Here is a 22,870-nt window from a genome sequence, read left to right as displayed (position 1 = left end):
CACTCTCAGGAAGTGTTGCGTCAGCACGGCTGGATTCTGAACATTCCAAAGTCTCAGCTGATTCCTGCGACGCGTCTGCCCTTCCTGGGCATAATTCTGGACACAGACCAGAAGGTGGTGTTTCTCCCGGAGGAGAAGGCTCAGGGGCTCGTGACTCTAGTCAGAGACCTCCTAAAGCCAAAACAGGTGTCGGTGCATCACTGCACACGAGTCCTGGAAAAGATGGTGGCGTCATACGAAGCCATTCCCGTCGGCAGGTTCCATGTGAGGATCTTTCAGTGGGATCTGCTGGGCAAGTGGTACGGATCGCATCTTCAGATGCATCGGATGATCACCCTGTCCCCCAGGGCCAGGGTGTCTCTTCTGTGGTGGCTACAAGGTGCTCACCTCCTCGAGGGCCGCAGATTCGGCATACAGGACTGGGTCCTGGTGACCACGGATGCAAGCCTCCGAGGGTGGGGGGCAGTCACTCTAGGAAGAAACTTCCAAGGGCGGTGGTCAAGTCAGGAGACTTGTCTGCACATAAATATCCTGGAGCTACGGGCCATATACAACGCCCTGAGTCAAGCGGAGCCTCTGCTTCGAGACCAACCAGTGCTGATTCAGTCAGACAACATCACGGCAGTCGCTCATGTAAACCGCCAGGGCGGTACAAGAAGCAGGGTGGCAATGGCGGAAGCCACCAGGATTCTTCGTTGGGCGGAGAATCACGTGCAAGCACTGTCAGCAGTGTTCATTCCGGGAGTGGACAACTGGGAAGCAAACTTCCTCAGCAGACACGACCTCCACCCGGGAGAGCGGGGACTTCATCAAGAAGTCTTCACGCAGATTGTAAATCGATGGGAACTGCCACAGGTGGACATGATGGCGTCCCGCCTCAACAAAAACTTAAAGAGGTATTGCGCCAGGTCAAGGGACCCTCAGGCGATAGCTGTGGACGCACTGGTGACTCCGTGGGTATTCCAGTCGGTCTATGTGTTTCCTCCTCTTCCTCTCATACCCAGGGTACTGAGAATCGTAAGAAAAAGAGGAGTGAGAACAATACTCATTGTTCCGGATTGGCCAAGAAGGACTTGGTACCCGGAACTGCAAGAAATGCTCATAGAGGACCCATGGCCTCTGCCTCTCAGACAGGACCTGTTGCAACAGGGGCCCTGTCTGTTCCAAGACTTACCGCGGCTGCGTTTGACAGCATGGCGGTTGAACGCCGGATCCTAGCAGAAAAGGGCATTCCGGATGCAGTTATTCCTACGCTGATAAAGGCTAGGAAGGACGTGACAGCAAAACATTATCACCGTATATGGCGAAAATATGTTGCTTGGTGTGAGGCCAGGAAGGCCCCTACAGAGGGATTCCAGCTGGGTCGATTCCTGCACTTTCTACAGTCAGGTGTGACTATGGGCCTAAAAGTAGGGTCCATAAAGGTCCAGATTTCGTCCCTATCAATTTTCTTTCAAAAAGATCTGGCTTCACTGCCTGAGGTTCAGACGTTTGTTAAGGGAGTGCTGCATATTCAGCCTCCTTTTGTGCCACCAGTGGCACCTTGGGATCTTAACGTGGTCTTGGGTTTCCTGAAATCCCACTGGTTTGAGCCACTTAAGACAGTGGAGCTAAAGTATCTCACGTGGAAAGTGGTCATGCTGTTGGCCTTAGCCTCAGCTAGGCGTGTGTCAGAATTGGTGGCTTTGTCATGTAAAAGCCCCTATCTGGTTTTCCATATGGATAGGGCAGAATTGCGGACTCGTCCGCAGTTTCTGCCAAAGGTGGTGTCATCTTTTCATTTAAACCAACCCATTTTGGTGCCTGCGGCTACTCGTGACTTGGAGGATCCCAAGTTGCTTGATGTAGTCAGGGCTTTGAAGATCTATGTTGCCAGGACGGCTGGAGTCAGGAAAACTGACTCGCTGTTTATCCTGTATGCATCCAACAAGCTGGGTGCTCCTGCTTCAAAGCAAACCATTGCTCGCTGGATCTGTAACACGATTCAGCAGGCTCATTCTGCGGCTGGATTGCCGCATCCAAAATCAGCGAAAGCCCATTCCACAAGGAAGGTGGGCTCTTCTTGGGCGGCTGCCCGAGGGGTCTCGGCATTACAGCTTTGCCGAGCTGCTACTTGGTCGGGTTCAAACACATTTGCAAAATTCTACAAGTTTGATACCCTGGCTGAGGAGGACCTGGTGTTTGCCCATTCGGTGCTGCAGAGTCATCCGCACTCTCCCGCCCGTTTGGGAGCTTTGGTATAATCCCCATGGTCCTTACGGAGTCCCCAGCATCCACTAGGACGTTAGAGAAAATAAGAATTTACTCACCGGTAATTCTATTTCTCGTAGTCCGTAGTGGATGCTGGGCGCCCGTCCCAAGTGCGGACTTTCTGCAATACGTGTATATAGTTATTGCTTAACAAAGGGTTATGGTTATGTAGCATCGGTTGAGTGATGCTCAGTTGTTGTTCATACTGTTAACTGGGTAAGTTTGTAACGAGTTATACGGTGTGATTGGTGTGGCTGGTATGAGTCTTACCCTGGAATCCAAAATCCTTTCCTTGTAATGTCAGCTCTTCCGGGCACAGTTTCCTTAACTGAGGTCTGGAGGAGGGGCATAGAGGGAGGAGCCAGTGCACACCAGATAGTACTAAATCTTTCTTTAGAGTGCCCAGTCTCCTGCGGAGCCCACTATTCCCCATGGTCCTTACGGAGTCCCCAGCATTCACTACGTACTACGAGAAATAGAATTACCGGTGAGTAAATTCTTATTTTTTGGTGCACACTTTCCCTATTTTGAATATGGAGGGGGACCAATTCTCTTTCTGGCACAGGGCGCCAAAATGTCTAGTTATGGCTTTGCTCATCTCTGTCCTCATGCTGTGAACAAGCGTGGAAGTTGGCTTGCATGCCCACGACATTCCCATGAGATGGATCAGTTCAGTTAATTGCATAGTCGCCATCCAGTTACCACCAAGAAAACCAATTTCACAGATATAGTGGTCTATCAACAGACAGATCAATCCATCCACACTTTCGGTATCCGCCCACGTGCATATGTATGCTGTGACTGCTTCCTACAATACACATGCAGAAATCTGGTGAATACATCTGCATTTGGACTTATGTCCAAATCAGAATCAGGTCTGGGGGCGCCAGGTCCTGTTAGACTCTGCTAGCATCAGGCATTTGTTTTGTGTCTTTTTTGACGAAAAAGGCTTCATAGTTCTAACGCAATGCATTTAGGACACATCAAGAGACTGTGGGGGTCATTCCGAGTTGTTCGCTCGTAATTTTTTTCTCGCAGCGGAGCGAATAGTCGCTAATGCGCATGCGCAATGTCCGCAGTGCGACTGCGCCAAGTAAATTTGCTATGCAGTTAGGAATTTTACTCACGGCATTACGAGGTTTTTTTCTTCGTTCTGGTGATCGTAATGTGATTGACAGGAAGTGGGTGTTTCTGGGCGGAAACTGGCCTTTTTATGGGAGTGTGTGAAAAAACGCTGCCGTTTCTGGGAAAAACGCGGGAGTGGCTGGAGAAACGGAGGAGTGTCTGGGCGAACGCTGGGTGTGTTTGTGCCGTCAAACCAGGAACGACAAGCACTGAACTGATCGCAGATGCCGAGTAAGTGTGGAGCTACTCAGAAACTGCTAAGAAGTGTCTATTCGCAATTCTGCTAATCTTTCGTTCGCAATTTTGATAAGCTAAGATTCACTCCTAGTAGGCGGCGGCTTAGCGTGTGCAAAGCTGCTAAAAGCAGCTTGCGAGCGAACAACTCGGAATGACCCCCAGTGTTCATTAATTTGATATGTGGCAATTGTATATCTGTGTACGACTGAGTATCTGAATTTGCATATGAAGTGCTACAATGCAACGGCCACAGCTTTTTACTCAAGATCCGTTGTGCTCCGTTCACAGACTCCGTCACACACAATATACAAGTGTTGCATATCAAATTAATCAGCAGAGTTTCCTGGTGCATCCTAGTCACATCGCTTTGCAACGCATTTCCAGGAAAAAAAGATGCCCAGCGCTAGCAGAGTTCACGGGACCTGGTGGCTTACTCATGCCAGGCATCTCGCTCTACATCGTGTATTGAGGTCGGATGTATGTTTTGTAGATACAATAAATGCAGAGGCACATGGTACCAGTGCTTAACAGATATTAAGGACTGACATGATGGTTTCTTAATTCATCCCAAACGCAAATTTTTCTTTCTCTGACGTCCTAGTGGATGCTGGGAACTCCGTAAGGACCATGGGGAATAGCGGCTCCGCAGGAGACTGGGCACAACTAAGAAAGATTTAGGACTACCTGGTGTGCCCTGGCTCCTCCCTCTATGCCCCTCCTCCAGACCTCAGTTAGAATTTTGTGCCCGGCCAAGCTGGATGCACACTAGGGGCTCTCCTGAGCTCCTAGAAAAGAAAGTATAATTTAGGTTTTTTATTTTCAGTGAGATCTGCTGGCAACAGACTCACTGCTACGAGGGACTAAGGGGAGAGAAGCGAACCTACCTGCTTGCAGCTAGCTTGGGCTTCTAGGCTACTGGACACCATTAGCTCCAGAGGGATCGAACACAGGCCCAGCCTCGGTCGTCCGGTCCCGGAGCCGCGCCGCCGTCCCCCTTACAGAGCCAGAAGCAAGAAGACGTTCCTGGAAATCGGCGGCAGAAGATTTCGGTCTTCATCAAGGTAGCGCACAGCACTGCAGCTGTGCGCCATTGCTCCCCATACACACCTCACACTCCGGTCACTGATGGGTGCAGGGCGCTGGGGGGGGGGGGGGGGGGGCACCCTGGGCTGCAATAATAGTACCTTGCTGGCAAAATAAACACATAATATAGTCATTAAGACTATATATGTGTAAAATCCCCTGCCAGATATACATATAAAAAAGCTGGAGAAGTCCGCCGGAAAAGGGGCGGGGCTATCTCCCTCAGCACACTGGCGCCATTTTCCCTCACAGCTCCGCTGGAAGGACGCTCCCCAGGCTCTCCCCTGCAGTTTCCAGACTACATAGGGTAAAAAAGAGAGGGGGGGGGGCACTAAATTTAGGCGCAATCTGTGTAATATCAGCAGCTATAGGGGAAAAATCACTGTGGGTAGTGTGAATCCCTATATATATAGCGCTCTGGTGTGTGCTGGCATACTCTCTCTCTGTCTCCCCAAAGGACTTTGTGGGGTCCTGTCCTCAGTTTGAGCATTCCCTGTGTGTGTGCGGTGTGTCGGTATGGCTGTGTCGACATGTTTGATGAGGAGGCTTATGTGGAGGGGGAGCAGATGCCGATAAATGTGATGTCACCCCCTGCTGGGTCGACACCTGAGTGGATGGACATGTGGAAGGAATTACGCGACAGTGTCAACTCCTTACATAAAAGGTTTGATGACATAGCAGATGTGGGACAGCCGGCTTCTCAGCCCGTGCCTGCCCAGGCGTCTCAAAAGCCATCAGGGGCCCTAAAACGCCCACTACCTCAGATGGCAGACACAGATGTCGACACGGATACTGACTCCAGTGTCGACGACGATGAGACTAGTGTACATTCCAATAGAGCCACCCGTTACATGACTACGGCAATGAAAAATGTGTTGCACATTTCAGATATTACCCCAGGTACCACAAAAAAGGGTATTATGTTTGGGGAGAAAAAGCTTCCAGTGGTTTTTCCCCCATCAGATGAATTAAATGAAGTGTGTGAAGAAGCGTGGGTTTCCCCCGATAAGAAACTGGTAATTTCTAAAAGGTTACTAATGGCGTACCCTTTCCCGCCAGAGGATAGGTCACGTTGGGAGACATCCCCTAGGGTGGATAAAGCGCTCACACGTCTATCAAAAAAGGTGGCACTACCGTCTCCGGACACGGCCGCCCTAAAGGAGCCTGCAGATAGGAAGCAGGAGGCTATCCTGAAGTCTGTATATACACACTCAGGTATTATACTGAGACCAGCTATTGCTTCAGCATGGATGTGCAGTGCTGCAGCTGCGTGGTCAGATTCCCTGTCAGATAACATTGATACCTTAGACAGGGACACTATATTGCTAACCGTAGAGCATATTAAAGACGGTGGGGGCCCGTCTCAAGAACTTCAGCGACCAGTGGGCTCGCTCACGGGTGGATCCCTGGATTCTACAAGTAGTATCTCAGGGGTACAAGCTGGAATTCGAGACGTCTCCCCCTCGCCGTTTCCTCAAATCTGCCTTTCCGACAGCTCCCCCGGACAGGGTGGCAGTGCTGGAGGCAATTCACAAGCTGTATTCGCAGCAGGTGATAGTCAAGGTACCCCTCCTTCAACAAGGACGGGGTTACTATTCCACAATGTTTGTGGTACCGAAACCGGACGGTTCGGTGAGACCCATTTTAAATTTAAAATCCTTGAACACTTATATAAGAAGTTACGTAAAAAAATATATATACAGCGCCACTTGTGGGATAGATTCCAAAGCTATGTCAAACTATTTTAAAGGAGAAAAAATCTTTAAAAAACACACATAACCTTATTATAGGTGTCTGCCACCCCCTAAAAATGCAACGCTGGTGGAGCAATGCTAAAAATTGTGGAAGAAGTGGGGGATAGGGGTACCGGCGACCTGTGTTGTTTAAAAAGTATATACTAAAAAATCTTTAAATTTATGAGCCAAAAAATATATATATAAAAATATTCAAATTTAATAAGATATAAAAGTTAATAAATAAAAGTACAAATTTTCAACAGATAAAATTATATAAATATAAGGTAGGAGATAAGACTTAGCTTAAAAAATAGGCAGGGGGTCAGTGCAGGGAACCCAACGCGTTTCGTCACATATGACTTCTTCAAAGGGTAGGGACAGAATGATTCCTTAAGCCTATTTATACCCTTACATACTGGATGCCGAGTGTTGATAGATCGCCCACCAGGTGGCTTAACGTCCTATCGTCACTCACTACAGTACGTAGTGGGGCGGAAGTGCCCGAAGTCATGTGACCCGCGGCCTCCGTCACCGGAAGTGTGGCGGAAGTGCCGCTATTTAATGTATTAATCACTCTAAAACAGTATATTTACACTATTTGAACTTTTAAACCACTCGTTTTAGATGAGGATGTGCCCCAAATAACACCCATAGTTTGCAGTGATGTTTAACAACCACCATCATGTGTATCTTTATGTGAGACTCTGAGATTGAATCACCTGACCATCTGTGATGTCACAACTCCTTACCCAGTATGTAAGGGTATAAATAGGCTTAAGGAATCATTCTGTCCCTACCCTTTGAAGAAGTCATATGTGACGAAACGCGTTGGGTTCCCTGCACTGACCCCCTGCCTATTTTTTAAGCTAAGTCTTATCTCCTACCTTATATTTATATAATTTTATCTGTTGAAAATTTGTACTTTTATTTATTAACTTTTATATCTTATTAAATTTGAATATTTTTATATATATATTTTTTGGCTCATAAATTTAAAGATTTTTTAGTATATACTTTTTAAACAACACAGGTCGCCGGTACCCCTATCCCCCACTTCTTCCACTTATATAAGAAGGTTCAAGTTCAAGATGGAATCGCTCAGAGCGGTGATTGCAAGCCTGGACGAGGGGGATTACATGGTGTCACTGGACATCAAGGATGCTTACCTGCATGTCCCCATTTACCCTCCTCACCAGGAGTACCTCAGATTTGTGGTACAGGACTGTCATTACCAATTCCAGACGTTGCCGTTTGGTCTGTCCACGGCACCGAGGGTATTTACCAAGGTAATGGCCGAAATGATGATACTCCTTCGGAAAAAGGGAGTTTTAATTATCCCGTACTTGGACGATCTCCTTATAAAGGCGAGGTCCAGGGAACAGTTGTTGATCGGAGTAGCACTAGCTCGGGAAGTGCTACAACAGCACGGCTGGATCCTGAATATTCCAAAGTCGCAGCTGGTTCCTACAATGCGTCTACTGCTCCTGGGGATGGTTCTGGACACAGAACAGAAAAAAGTGTTTCTCCCGGAGGAGAAGGCCAAGGAGTTATCGTCTCTAGTCAGAGACCTCCTAAAACCAAAACAGGTGTCGGTGCACCACTGCACGCGAGTCCTGGGAAAGATGGTGGCTTCTTACGAAGCAATTCCATTCGGAAGGTTCCATGCAAGGATCTTTCAGTGGGATCTGTTGGACAAGTGGTCCGGGTCGCATCTTCAGATGCATCGGCTGATAACCCTGTCTCCAAGGGCCAGGGTGTCGCTGCTGTGGTGGCTGCAGAGTGCTCATCTTCTAGAGGGCCGCAGATTCGGCATACAGGACTGGATCCTGGTGACCACGGATGCCAGCCTTTGAGGTTGGGGGGCAGTCACACAGGGAAGAAACTTCCAAGGACTATGGACAAGTCAGGAGACTTCCCTACACATAAATATTCTGGAACTAAGGGCCATTTACAATGCCCTTAGTCAGGCAAGACCCCTGCTTCAACACCAGCCGGTGCTGATCCAGTCAGACAACATCACGGCGGTCGCCCATGTAAACCGTCAGGGCGGCACAAGAAGCAGGATGGCGATGGCAGAAGCCACAAGGATTCTCCGATGGGCGGAAAATCATGTGTTAGCACTGTCAGCAGTGTTCATTCCGGGAGTGGACAACTGGGAAGCAGACTTCCTCAGCAGGCACGACCTCCACCCGGGAGAGTGGGGACTTCATCCAGAAGTCTTCCAAATTATTGTACACCGTTGGGAAAGGCCACAGGTGGACATGATGGCGTCCCGCCTCAACAAAAAGCTAAAAAGATATTGCGCCAGGTCAAGGGACCCTCAGGCGATAGCTGTGGAAGCTCTAGTGACACCGTGGGTGTACCAGTCGGTTTATGTGTTCCCTCCTCTTCCTCTCGTACCCAAGGTACTGAGAATAATAAGAAGGAGAGGAGTAAGAACTATACTTGTGGTTCCGGATTGGCCAAGAAGAGCTTGGTACCCAGAACTTCAAGAAATGATCTCAGAGGACCCATGGCCTCTGCCGCTCAGACAGGACCTGCTGCAGCAGGGGCCATGTCTGTTCCAAGACTTACCGCGACTGCGTTTGACGGCATGGCGGTTGAACGCCGGATTCTGAAGGAAAAGGGCATTCCGGAGGAAGTCATCCCTACGCTGATTAAAGCTAGGAAGGAGGTGACCGCAAATCATTATCACCGCATATGGCAAAAATATGTTGCGTGGTGTGAGGCCAGAAGGGCCCCAACGGAGGAATTTCAGCTGGGTCGATTTCTGCACTTCCTACAGTCAGGGGTGACTATGGGCCTCAAATTAGGTTCCATTAAGGTCCAGATTTCGGCTCTGTCGATTTTCTTCCAAAAAGAACTGGCTTCACTGCCTGAAGTTCAGACGTTTGTTAAAGGAGTGCTGCATATTCAGCCCCCTTTTGTGCCTCCAGTGGCACCTTGGGATCTCAACGTGGTGTTAGATTTCCTTAAGTCACATTGGTTTGAGCCACTTAAAACTGTGGAACTAAAATATCTCACGTGGAAAGTGGTCATGCTGTTGGCCTTGGCTTCGGCCAGGCGTGTGTCAGAATTGGCGGCTTTGTCATGTAAAAGCCCTTATCTGATTTTCCATATGGATAGGGTGGAATTGAGGACTCGTCCCCAATTTCTTCCTAAGGTGGTATCAGCTTTTCATTTGAACCAACCTATTGTGGTGCCTGCGGCTACTAAGGACTTGGAGGATTCAAAGTTGCTGGACGTAGTCAGGGCCCTGAAAATCTATATTTCCAGGACAGCTGGAGTCAGGAAAACTGACTCGCTATTTATCCTGTATGCGCCCAACAAGCTGGGTGCTCCTGCTTCAAAGCAGTCTATTGCTCGCTGGATCTGTAGTACGATTCAACTTGCACATTCTGCGGCTGGACTGCCGCATCCTAAATCTGTAAAAGCCCATTCCACGAGGAAAGTGGGCTCTTCTTGGGCGGCTGGCCGAGGGGTCTCGGCTTTACAACTTTGCCGAGCTGCTACTTGGTCGGGTTCAAACACATTTGCTAAATTCTACAAGTTTGATACCCTGGCTGAGGAGGACCTTGAGTTTGCTCATTCGGTGCTGCAGAGTCATCCGCGCTCTCCCGCCCATTTGGGAGCTTTGGTATAATCCCCATGGTCCTTACGGAGTTCCCAGCATCCACTAGGACGTCAGAGAAAATAAGAATTTACTCACCGGTAATTCTATTTCTCGTAGTCCGTAGTGGATGCTGGGCGCCCATCCCCAGTGCGGATTGTCTGCAATACTTGTATATAGTTATTGCCTAACTAAAGGGTTATTGTTTAGAGCCATCTGTGGAGAGGCTCGGTTATTTTTCATACTGTTAACTGGGTATAGTATCACGAGTTATACGGTGTGATTGGTGTGGCTGGTATGAGTCTTACCCGGGATTCCAAAATCCTTTCCTTATTGTGTCAGCTCTTCCGGGCACAGTATCCTAACTGAGGTCTGGAGGAGGGGCATAGAGGGAGGAGCCAGTGCACACCAGGTAGTCCTAAATCTTTCTTAGTTGTGCCCAGTCTCCTGCGGAGCCGCTGTTCCCCATGGCCCTTACGGAGTTCCCAGCATCCACTACGGACTATGAGAAATAGAATTACCGGTGAGTAAATTCTTATTTTTTTTAATAGTTAACATTCAGTTTTGCTGAAACATGCAAAAACAGGTCTAAAGCAAAGAAAATCAAACAATATACAGGTGGTCGATTCATTATGGCAATTTACACCAAAGCATTAAAAAGGTCACTGGCATGATTAAAAAAGAGTGACATGTGATGTCATCAGGTGCATACTCCTCAGGGGTCATTCAATAGTGCTATATATCACAAAGATACTGTACATGGGGGGTCATTTCCGAGTTGTTCGCTCGCAAGTGAATTTTAGCAGATTTGCTCATGCTAAGCCGCCGCCTACTGGGAGTGAATCTTAGCATCTTAAAATTGCGAACGATGTATTCGCAATATTGCGATTACACACCTCGTAGCAGTTTCTGAGTAGCTTCAGACTTACTCGGCATCTGCGATCATTTCACTGCTTGTCGTTCCTGGTTTGACGTCACAAACACACCCAGCGTTCGCCCAGACACTCCCCCGTTTCTCCAGCCACTCCTGCGTTTTTTCCGATAACGGTAGCGTTTTTTCCCACACGCCCATAAAACGGCCTGTTTCCGCCCAGTAACACCCATTTCCTGTCAATCACATTACGATCGCCAGAACGATGAAAATGCCGTGAGTAAAATTCCTAAGTGCATAGCAAATTTACTTGGCGCAGTCGCAGTGCGGACATTGCGCATGCGCATTAAGCGGAAAATCGCTGCGATGCGAAGATTTTTACCGAGCGAACAACTCGGAATGACCCCCATGCTCCATTTATGTCTATCAGGGTCATTTGTAAATTGCAAAAAGAACGGATCCACAATTCCTAATGTGTGTAATTGTACATGTCCCTCTAGCATATTCGCATTGTACAGTATGTCTTTGAAACTACCAAAGAAAATCAATCTGTGTTTATTACTTGAAAGATTTAACATAGAGATTTACATTTCCACAGAAATGCCAAAATCGGATCTGTCAGATTTCTCCAAAACCGAACTGCTCATCTCTAATTTATTTTAGTAATTGGCATAGTCTAAGTATAATCTGAACTGTTACTGACTGTAAAATGTGAAAAATTTATATTTGTCTATATACTGTAGACTCTAAGGCAGGCATTCCCAACCGCAGTCCTCAAGGCACACCAACAGTACAGGTTTTAGTGATATCCAGGCTTCAGCACAGATGGTTAAATAAAAATAACTGAGGTACTAATTAAATCACCTGTGTTCAAGTTTGGATATCACTAAAACCAGGACTGTTAGTGTGCCTTGAGGACCGCGGTTGGAAAACACTGCTCTAAGGGGTAAATTTACTACAGGTTCTAAAAATGAAAAGTGGTGATCAGGGGCGCTTTAACAGAGGAGGTAGCCCGTGTGCACCTCCGGGTGAGCCCCCTCCTCTGTACGGCGCTGTTGTTTCCGGCAATATGCCGGAGTCTACTGCTCATGTGCAGTTCTCCGGAAACATGGTGCCCTGTTCCGGAGACCAGGTTAGCTATTGCACATGCGTATGGGTGCAGTGTGTGCTGTGTGGCGCCCCACTGACCCATGGGCCCGTTTGCACCACACACATTACACCCATTATAAAAATGCCTATGGTGGTGATGTTGCCAATAACAAACATTCAGATTATGTCTATCATTTCCCAATTGCATCCTAAAAAATGATAGAATCTGATTGGTCGCTATAGGCAACATCACCACTTGTCATTTGTAGAACCTTTAGTAAATTTACCCTTAAGTCCATATTCTTTTAGTTTATGAAGGACCTTTGTTACATTGTCCAGGTGCTCAGCATCTTTTCTGTCAGTGACAATATCATCTAGCTAACATGGCGTAACTGACTCCCTGTAGTGCCTGGTTTGTATGAGGGCTTAATCTATGTCAAATACAAGCTTGCTGTACTGTTACAGTCCTTTGTGAGTATTATTTAGGATGAGGTATTTTTATGATGCTTCCTTAACCACCAGATATGCTTGTGGTGGATCTATTTTTCATGAAATGGTTCCCCACTGATAAGACTGCAAAGATTTCCTCGATTTTCTTGCCAGGGCATATTGCACTAAGTGCAAAACTAGGTTTACAGTCATACTGAAATCTTCTCGGATTCAGATGCCTATAGACTTGTCCCTTTTTTTTTTGTAGAACTGGTGCTGTGTGGCCAACACACTCCATTCTATAGGAAAAAGCACCACAGAGTTTACTCACAGAATTCTTCCTCCAGCAGTGGCTGGATGGCGTATAGAGGCAAGTGTGCCATGCAGAATTTTGGGCAGCATTAGGTTCCTGTTCAATGCGGGCTTTGATGTCTTTTAGGGTGGCATGCATAAAGCATCGCATTTTGCTTGAGATGCATCCCGCCATTATCCGCAAGCATAATGGCCTTTACTAATGTCATATACTTGAATAAAATCCTAAAAGACAGCTCTTGCGGTAAGAGGTGTCCTTTACGATGATAGGTCTTCCAGTTTATGATCCGGAGTTCTATCTGTGCATGCGTCTAGTGGGGAAATGTGAAAGAAACCCATAGGCTTCTATAGGGTAACACAATCTGCCCACCACATCCAAGCCCCGGAATCTACCGCATTCACGGGGCTTGGTGCATATGCAGTAAGCGGGCCAACCTCATAAAACTGCATTTTCTGAGGTTTGGCCACATTTTACAGATTGCCCTTAGAGTAGGTAATCTGTGCCAGGTTTAGACACTCTCTAGCAACTGTTATAACCATTTAACAGTGTCCGTGTGCAGCTGGGAAGACTGATGGATTTCTAATAGATTTAGATTTTTCCTGAGCCACTCCCTACCCAATAAAGCCAGGCCACCATTATGTATCACATGTGCATTTGTTCTTTGTATTTAATGTTCACCTTTATCTTTCCCACTGGCAAAATCACCTCAGCTGTACATGTGTAAAGCTTAACTGATGGTTTTCTCAACAGGATATGCGAAAATTGGATGAGGTCAGGATCCCCACAGTCAGAATACTGACAGCGGGATTCCGGCGGTCAGAATCCCGACAGATCCCGAAGGTAAGTACTAGTCTTGGAGTTAGGGTTAGTCACTAGGGGGAGGGTTATGCTGCGGGGATGGGTAGGTTAGGGTTAGACTGGGGGAGGTTAAGGTTAGGCTGCAGAAGGGGTGGTTTAGGAGTAGTTAAAAATACTTACCGTGATCCATCAGGACTATGACCATTGGGATCTTGTTGTCGATATTCTAACTAACAGGATTTCATACTCAACCCGTGGGAACAACCAGTCATAATCATTCATTACAGACAATGCTGAGCAAGTGTCTAACTCCAATTTCACTTGTATTCCCTTCATCTCAGTGGAAACCCTGGTCTTTTGGTTTAATGGTATTCAGCTGCATTCAAGGCAGCTCTTTCAGTTGAGTCTGTTTATTTGTAGACTACATGATGTACACCAGGCGTTTTAAACCTGCACCAGGGTGGTCTCTTTTTCAGGTGCTGATCCAGTGCTCTCTCAGAACGACATACCCATTCTACAGTATGTGACCCTGCTTGTGGCATATTAGGCAAACCTGTAATGGAGCCAGCATTAATTGGTGTTTTTAGTGTTGGGCACCTCTGGGAAGAAATCATTTTATTTTTGGCGTACTCTGGGCAATTGTACTGGCTGGTTTCCATGGATGTAGCTAGGGACAGGGCCCTGTCTAGAGTTACATACCGTTTGAACAGCAGTCTTTTTCGAATGCTTTTGGTAATTATATCACATAATAACTGTCTATAATGTAAGTCTGTAGGTTCCAAACTGGCAGTGCTCTGATAATTTCCTTAATTGTTAAGGATCCGCCCTGGTGCTGACAGTGTTTATAAAACGTGAATCTCTCAGGAATCACTAATGGCTTTGGATTTAAGTGACTCTGTAATATGACCACAATATCCATATAGGACTTACAGTGTATAAGCAGGTTTCAATGGAGCCAATAAAATATACGTTTTTTTTGGCCCATGATGCTCGGTAAAAATACACTTTTCTGTTTAGGACACGTGGGCACTCGCTGCGGCTGGAGGAGAGAAAGTTCCGAACGCAACGGAGGAAAGGGTTCCTCACTGTTAGGGCAATAAGGATTTGGAATTCCTTGCCAGGGAAGGTGGTAATGGTGGAATCTGTAAATGCATTTAAAAAAGGATCGGATAAATTTCTAATTGAAAAGGATATCCAAGGTTACAACATTTAAAATATTGACGTTGTTAATCCGGGTGTAACATGATTTATAGTTGTTAACTAGTCATGAAACATTCTTCAGCAGGTACAGTAAAATCAACTCAACTTAATAGAGAATACAGGTTGAACGCGATGGGCATTTTGCCTCTTTTCAACCTCAATTACTATGTTACTATGTTACTATGTTCTTATGTTCCTATTATTGGCCTGGCAATATAATTACACTCTTTGTATATATGTGGCCCAGTCAGTATAATTGTCAAAACTGGATACAGATCCATATGCTGCCATCTTCTTATATTAACTGATTTTGTCGATAAGAAATGCAGTACTCATGCAGCCCACAGTATACCCCTTCACAGGCTCAGCAAGAAGTATCAGCCCTGCTCCATGCACTATGACTCTCACTGACACCCAGATGCTTCTGGAAGCTGCTGTAACTGCCATACACCTGTATGGAAGCTGCTCTAACGGCCATACACCTGTAATGGAGCTACTCTAACGGCCATACACCTGTAAGGGAGCTGCTCTAACGGCCATACACCTGTAAGGGAGCTGCTCTAACGGCCATACACCTGTAAGGGAGCTGCTCTAATGGTCATACACCTGTATTGAAGCTGCTCTAACAGACATGCACCTGTATGGAAGCTGCTCTAACGGCCATACACCTGTATGGAAGCTGCTCTAATGGCCATATATGTTATGAGCCACGGCTGTGGCTCATTCCTGTTTTGCATTTTTGTTAGGTATTTCATGTTTATTAGTTGTCTTGCATGCCAGGATTTCCTGTTGCTCTGTTTTAGTATGCTCTTGTCTGCTGCCGCTGGTTAGTCTGTGTAATTGCAGCTTGTTCCATGTGTTCAGCCTCACCTGGCTGCTGATTGCATTTTGTCAGTTGGAATCATGCAGTGGGCCAGCTGCTCTGGATTGTTTAATTAGGACTCTCTGTTAAAAGCACTCCCAGGACTCCTCACAGACGCCGGTGATAGCTTCCTGTTTGTCTGATTCTGCTGCTGAGAGAGTTCCCAGTCCCGGTCTGTTCGTTTGTTCCTGTTCTCAGTGATCCTGTACTCGGAAGTTACCATCTGTTCCTGGAGTCTGATCGAGCACCTTTAACATCTGGTGGTGTTCGTGAGTCGCGGCGCAGCCGTGTGTTGCGGCTTGTCCGCTATTATTTATTATTTTGTTTATATTGTGTTCTGGAGCTTTGCGGAGGATTCCGCTTCCACAAGATCCACTCTGGTGTCCAGCGGTGCCGGATAGGAGTGTCGGATCAGTGGATCTTTGGTTGTCCTTTTCCCTGGCGGCTAGTCCGCACATACCTTTTGATTTAGTTAAGTTAGCTTGTAACCCCTGGCTTGGTTGCTTAGTCAGAGGGCCCCTTGTTATCACCCTGTCTCGGACTTCCCCTTGTCTCCCATTAAGACCTGCGGGGGCATCGGGGTTGGGCAGACATAATCCGCCCTTCGAACGCGGCTGCCATGGGCTCAAGCAACCATAGTCTCGCAGGGGATTTCTGATAACACGGGCGAGACAACGGAGTTAGGGTGCCAGGGGTTACTAGGCTTTCCAGCTCCCACAACCTGTATTTCATTCCTGTACTCAGATCTCTGCCATAAGATCTTCTCCAGTCTGGAGTACAGGAATCGTAACATTATCACCGGCCCTACCACAAAAAAGAAATAAAACTTTTTTTTCTTTTTTGGCCCAGTCCAGTGTCTAGTCTAGAATCCAGTCCTGTCTAGAATTCAGTGTGCAGAATCCAATCCGGTGTTTAGAATCCAGTCCTGTATAGAATTCAGTGTGCAGACTCCAGTCCGGTGTTTAGAATCCAGTCCGGTGTTTAGAATCCAGTCCGGAGTTTAGAATCCAGTCCGGAGTTTAGAATCCAGTCCGGAGTTTAGAATCCAGTCCGGAGTTTAGAATCCAGTCCGGAGTTTAGAATCCAGTCCGGTGTTTAAAAAAAAAAAAAAAAAAAAATACAAAAAAAAAAGTCTTGATTTGTTTAGCAAAATTTAGTCTTGCCTTGCCTTGCCTTGCCTTGCCTTGCCTAGCCTTGCCTAGCCTTGTCTTGCCTTGCCTTGTCTTGTCTAGTTTTAAATCCTCCTATGTCTACTATGCAAGCCCTGCAGGCATCTCTCGCAGCCCTGAACTCTGTATTCAGTGCTTTGAGACCAGAGCGACTAGAAGCTTTTCAGCAATCCCTAAAGCAACTGCAAAACCTTCTGACTAAAATCTTGCTTATTTTGCCAGAAGTCGTTGAGAGTACATCTATCTCTAAAGAGACTCTTGTTCACAGTATGGTGACAAGAGAATCCTCTGGTTTAATTGAAGAGAAAAAGTTTAAAAGTTTTCTGCGGCCCAGGCTCTCAGAAGAGGAGCGTCTGCGTCGCAGAAACTTAAACTTATGCCTATATTGTGGGGGTTTAGGCCATTATCTGCAGACCTGTGAGTTGCGCAAGCCAAAGTGTGGTGACGAGTCTTGCCCTCTGTCCAAGTTGAGTCATGATACAAGACCTACTCCTGTCTCTACTGTGGCAGAGGTACTTGTCACACAACCCACACAAAAAAGCTCTCTGTCCTATAATTGGGGTCCTTGGGCAAGGGAGCCCCATTATAGATTCAGGAATCAAAAGAGAATGTTTCTCTCCTCTCTTGAGGTTCCTGTGGAAGCGGAGTTGCAAGTTCCTGGAGTGGTGCCCGTAGCCCAGGGTCCTGGAGTGGTGCCCGTAGCCCAGGGTCCTGGAGTGGTGCCCGTAGCCCAGGGTCCTGGAGTGGTGCCCGTAGCCCAGGGTCCTGGAGTGGTGCCCGTAGCCCAGGGTCCTGGAGTGGTGCCCGTAGCCCAGGGTCCTGGAGTGGTGCCCGTAGCCCAGGGTCCTGGAGTGGTGCCCGTAGCCCAGGGTCCTGGAGTGGTGCCCGTAGCCCAGGGTCCTGGAGTGGTGCCCGTAGCCCAGAGTGCTGGAGCGGTACCCGATGCCCAGAGTGCTGGAGCGGTACCCGATGCCCAGAGTGCTGGAGCGGTACCCGATGCCCAGAGTGCTGGAGCGGTACCCGATGCCCAGAGTGCTGGAGCGGTACCCGATGCCCAGAGTGCTGGAGCGGTACCCGATGCCCAGAGTGCTGGAGCGGTACCCGATGCCCAGAGTGCTGGAGCGGTACCCGATGCCCAGAGTGCTGGAGCGGTACCCGATGCCCAGAGTGCTGGAGCGGTACCCGATGCCCAGAGTGCTGGAGCGGTACCCGATACCCAAGCTTATAGAGGGAAATCAAATATTGTAGCTCAGGTTTCCATACCAGAAGGGGTCTCAGAAGCTGTTACCCCAGGTAGGGACTTGAGGAGCGCAACCCCAGAAAGGGTATCTAAAACCATAGTTCTTGAAGGGAACTCGAGAAGCAAAACCCCAGAAGGGATCTTTGAAGTAATATCCCCAAGTGGGGTCTCGAGAGACGCAGCCCCAAAGAAGGGTCTAGAAGTCGCTTCCCCAGGAAAGAACTTAAGAAGCATAGCATTAGTGGAGGATCTGAACGTTATTGCTTCAGCAAAAGTCCCGGAAGTCATAGTCACGGAAGAACTTTCGATAATTATCGACTCAGAGAGGGAGGCCAACGGCCCGGTCCCAGTAAAAGAATCCGAGGTGCTGACCCCAGCGGGGTTCCCGGAGGCCACTGCCCCAGCGGGGTTCCCGGAGGCCACTGCCCCAGCGGGGTTCCCGGAGGCCACTGCCCTAGCGGGGTTCCCGGAGGCCACTGCCCCAGCGGGGTTCCCGGAGGCCACTGCCCCGGGTGGGGTTCAGGAGGCCACTGCCCCGGGTGGGGTTCAGGAAGTCACTGCCCCGGGTGGGGTTCAGAAAGTCACTGCCCCGGGTGGGGTTCAGAAAGTCACTGCCCCGGGTGGGGTTCAGGAAGTCACTGCCCCGGGTGGGGTTCAGAAAGTCACTGCCCCGGGTGGGGTTCAGAAAGTCACTGCCCTGGGTGGGGTTCAGAAAGTCACTGCCCCGGGTGGGGTTCAGAAAGTCACTGCCCCGGGTGGGGTTCAGAAAGTCACTGCCCCGGGTGGGGTTCAGAAAGTCACTGCCCCGGGTGGGGTTCAGAAAGTCACTGCCCCGGGTGGGGTTCAGAAAGTCACTGCCCCGGGTGGGGTTCAGAAAGTCACTGCCCCGGGTGGGGTTCAGAAAGTCACTGCCCCGGGTGGGGTTCAGAAAGTCTCAGCCCCGGGTGGGGTTCAGAGAGTCTCAGCCTCGAGTAAGGTCAATAGTGACCAGGTCCTAGCAAAGCACTCCAGTCAGTCAGATGAAAAGGAAACAGATCCTGACTCTGATATTTCAACATCCATAACCTTTGATGGGGACTTCGCCCAATTTATGGCGCTTTTCAAACACTATTACACTATTATGTTGTCTAGACCATTTCTGGGCATCACTTCAGAAAACCTTGGGCTCTATCTGATTTATTCTTTTAGAGGAGAGCCTTCTGAGTGGGCAACCAGCCTAATGAAAGCTGAAGATCCCATTCTTCAGGATCCCCAAGCATTCTGTGATGCAATTGTTAAAAGATACGGTTTCAAAGAAATTGGTTCAGGTTCCTCTAAGTCACCCGTCTTGTCTGCTGAGAGTCCACCAAATACTGTAAACTCGGCACAAGAGTCCCAGCCCGTTGCTTTGACTGCAGGATGTGCTTTTCTGACTTCTTCTTCTAATAATAGTACTTTACCAGAAAGTTCAGCTCCCAAGGGTAAGAGACCTGTCTCTGATTTGAACGCAGCCTTGCTGGGTGGTACCATCAGTTCAGACAATGTTTGGGGAATTACCTTGGTCAGACCTAAAGAGCTTTGTAAAAAGAAGAAGAAGAAAAAGAAATAATTTTTGACTCTTGCCTTGATAAAAAAAAAAAAGAGAGATTTTTTTTTTTTCTCCTTGTCTTGTGTCCAGTGGCCACCATCAAGGGGAGGGCACTGTTACAAGTTGTTGCTACAGCTTGTTTTTTGTTTTCTGGTCTGTTAGACCAATGTGTCAGGTTTTTTTTTTGTATCCCTTGTTCTGGATAGTCTGAATTTTGGGGTCTTTTGACCCCTCCTCAAGGGGGGGGTAATGTTATGAGCCACGGCTGTGGCTCATTCCTGTTTTGCATTTTTGTTAGGTATTTCATGTTTATTAGTTGTCTTGCATGCCAGGATTTCCTGTTGCTCTGTTTTAGTATGCTCTTGTCTGCTGCCGCTGGTTAGTCTGTGTAATTGCAGCTTGTTCCATGTGTTCAGCCTCACCTGGCTGCTGATTGCATTTTGTCAGTTGGAATCATGCAGTGGGCCAGCTGCTCTGGATTGTTTAATTAGGACTCTCTGTTAAAAGCACTCCCAGGACTCCTCACAGACGCCGGTGATAGCTTCCTGTTTGTCTGATTCTGCTGCTGAGAGAGTTCCCAGTCCCGGTCTGTTCGTTTGTTCCTGTTCTCAGTGATCCTGTACTCGGAAGTTACCATCTGTTCCTGGAGTCTGATCGAGCACCTTTAACATCTGGTGGTGTTCGTGAGTCGCGGCGCAGCCGTGTGTTGCGGCTTGTCCGCTATTATTTATTATTTTGTTTATATTGTGTTCTGGAGCTTTGCGGAGGATTCCGCTTCCACAAGATCCACTCTGGTGTCCAGCGGTGCCGGATAGGAGTGTCGGATCAGTGGATCTTTGGTTGTCCTTTTCCCTGGCGGCTAGTCCGCACATACCTTTTGATTTAGTTAAGTTAGCTTGTAACCCCTGGCTTGGTTGCTTAGTCAGAGGGCCCCTTGTTATCACCCTGTCTCGGACTTCCCCTTGTCTCCCATTAAGACCTGCGGGGGCATCGGGGTTGGGCAGACATAATCCGCCCTTCGAACGCGGCTGCCATGGGCTCAAGCAACCATAGTCTCGCAGGGGATTTCTGATAACACGGGCGAGACAACGGAGTTAGGGTGCCAGGGGTTACTAGGCTTTCCAGCTCCCACAACCTGTATTTCATTCCTGTACTCAGATCTCTGCCATAAGATCTTCTCCAGTCTGGAGTACAGGAATCGTAACAATATACCTGTATGGAAGCTGCTGGAACGGCCATACAACTGTATGGAAACTGCTCTAACGACCATACACCTGTATTTAAGCTGCTATAACAGACATGCGCCTGTATGGAAGCTACTCTATAGGCCATACACCTGTAAGGGAGCTGCTCTAACGGCCATACACCTGTAAGGGAGCTGCTCTAATGGTCATACACCTGTATTGAAGCTGCTCTAACGGCCGTACACCTGTATTTAAGCTGCTCTAACAGACATGCACCTGTATGGAAGCTACTCTAAAGGCCATACACCTGTATGGAAGCTGCTCTAACGGCCATACACCTGTATGGGAGCTGCTGGAACGGCCATTCACCTGTATGGAAGCTGCTCTAACGGCCATACACCTGTAAGGGAGCTGCTCTAATGGCCATACACCTGTAAGGGAGCTGCTCTAATGGTCATACACCTGTATTGAAGCTGCTCTAACAGACATGCACCTGTATGGAAGCTGCTCTTATGGCCATACACCTGTATGGAAGCTGCTCTAATGGCCATATACCTGTATGGAAGCTGCTGGAACGGCCATACACCTGTATGGAAACTGCTCTAATGACCATACACCTGTATTGAAGCTGCTCTAACAGACATGCGCCTGTATGGAAGCTACTGTAACGGCCATACACCTGTATGGGAGCTGCTCTAATGGCCATACACCTGTATGGAAACTGCTCTAACGACCATACACCTGTATTGAAGCTGCTCTAACGGCCATACACCTGTGTGGAAGCTGCTCTAACGGCCATACACCTGTATGGAAGCTGCTCTAACGGCCATACACCTGTATGGAAACTGCTCTAACAGCTCTTACTGCCATATACCTGTGTGGAAGCTGCTCTAACGGCCATACACCTGCGTGGAAGCTGCTCTAACGGCCGTACACCTGTATGGAAGCTTCTCTAACAGCCATACACCTGTATGGAAACTGCTCTAACAGCTCTAACTGCCATATACCTGTATGGGAGCTGCTCTAACAGCCATACAACTGTATGGGAGCTGCTCTAACGGCCATACACCTGTATGGGAGCTGCTCTAACAGCCATACAACTGTATGGGAGCTGCTCTAACGGCCATACACCTGTATGGGAGCTGCTCTAACAGCCATACAACTGTATGGGAGCTGCTCTAACGGCCATACACCTGTATGGGAGCTGCTCTAATGAACATGCATTGCTTTTGAAAGCGATATGTAATAGTACCCCTGTGTGTGTGAGTGCAATCGTACCTGCTTTCTTCAATCGACGCCTGCGGCTCTAAGACTTCTCCCAACTTCTTCTTAGAGCCTGTGGCAGAAGAATGATCACCCCAAGAAGGACCCCACCGATAAAGAGGAAAGGCAAATGGGCGGTGACAACACGTTTATTTAAGCAAAAAGACAACCACCCTTCACTGACCTCGCGTGTCGTTTAGCGAGTCAAATGTACTTCAGAAGGCACACTGCGGCACATTGCATAACATTTGCATAAAAAGCATAATCGTCATCACATATCATTTGCATAATCAGCATAAATGCTATCACATATCAGTTGCATAATCAGCATAAATGCTTTGTATAGAGCTCAGAAGAAGGAAAGGAAACCTGAATGTCTTAATCAGGAGTGTTCCGGAATGTTCCAACAATATATTAACGCGCCACTGGGTGGCGATAGAGACCTTAATGAAGAGAGTCTTTAAGGTTAAACACAATTCGAAGAAGTCCCAATTTTGATTTGGTCGAGTCACAGAGGTTACTTCTGCGAATAGGGGCTAGGTATACCTAACTAGCATAGTCATTGAAATAGGCCAACGTGGCTATTGCTAAAAAGGGTAATGCCATGGAGAGGTAACATGTAACTCAGTTCTGGCTGGTAATGGGAGGGCACTTTAGACTGAGCACCTTGGGTTCAGGTAGGCATGAGCAGGGGCGTCCCCCTTTATAGGTAATCAAACAATTTCGCATAAATTGCAGTAGACAGTCTTGTCCGGATCCCCTGGCAGCTGAGCTAAGGAGAAGGGAGTACCTGCGGTCTGGTAGATGCTGCCGGTGGTTGTAGGGTAAGCCCCTCGGGGGTACG

Source organism: Pseudophryne corroboree, chromosome 7, assembly GCF_028390025.1.
Source record: "Pseudophryne corroboree isolate aPseCor3 chromosome 7, aPseCor3.hap2, whole genome shotgun sequence".
In the NCBI taxonomy this organism is placed as follows: domain Eukaryota; kingdom Metazoa; phylum Chordata; class Amphibia; order Anura; family Myobatrachidae; genus Pseudophryne; species Pseudophryne corroboree.
The sequence above is the reverse complement of the archived record's forward strand: the minus strand, read 5'-3'. Positions refer to the sequence as shown.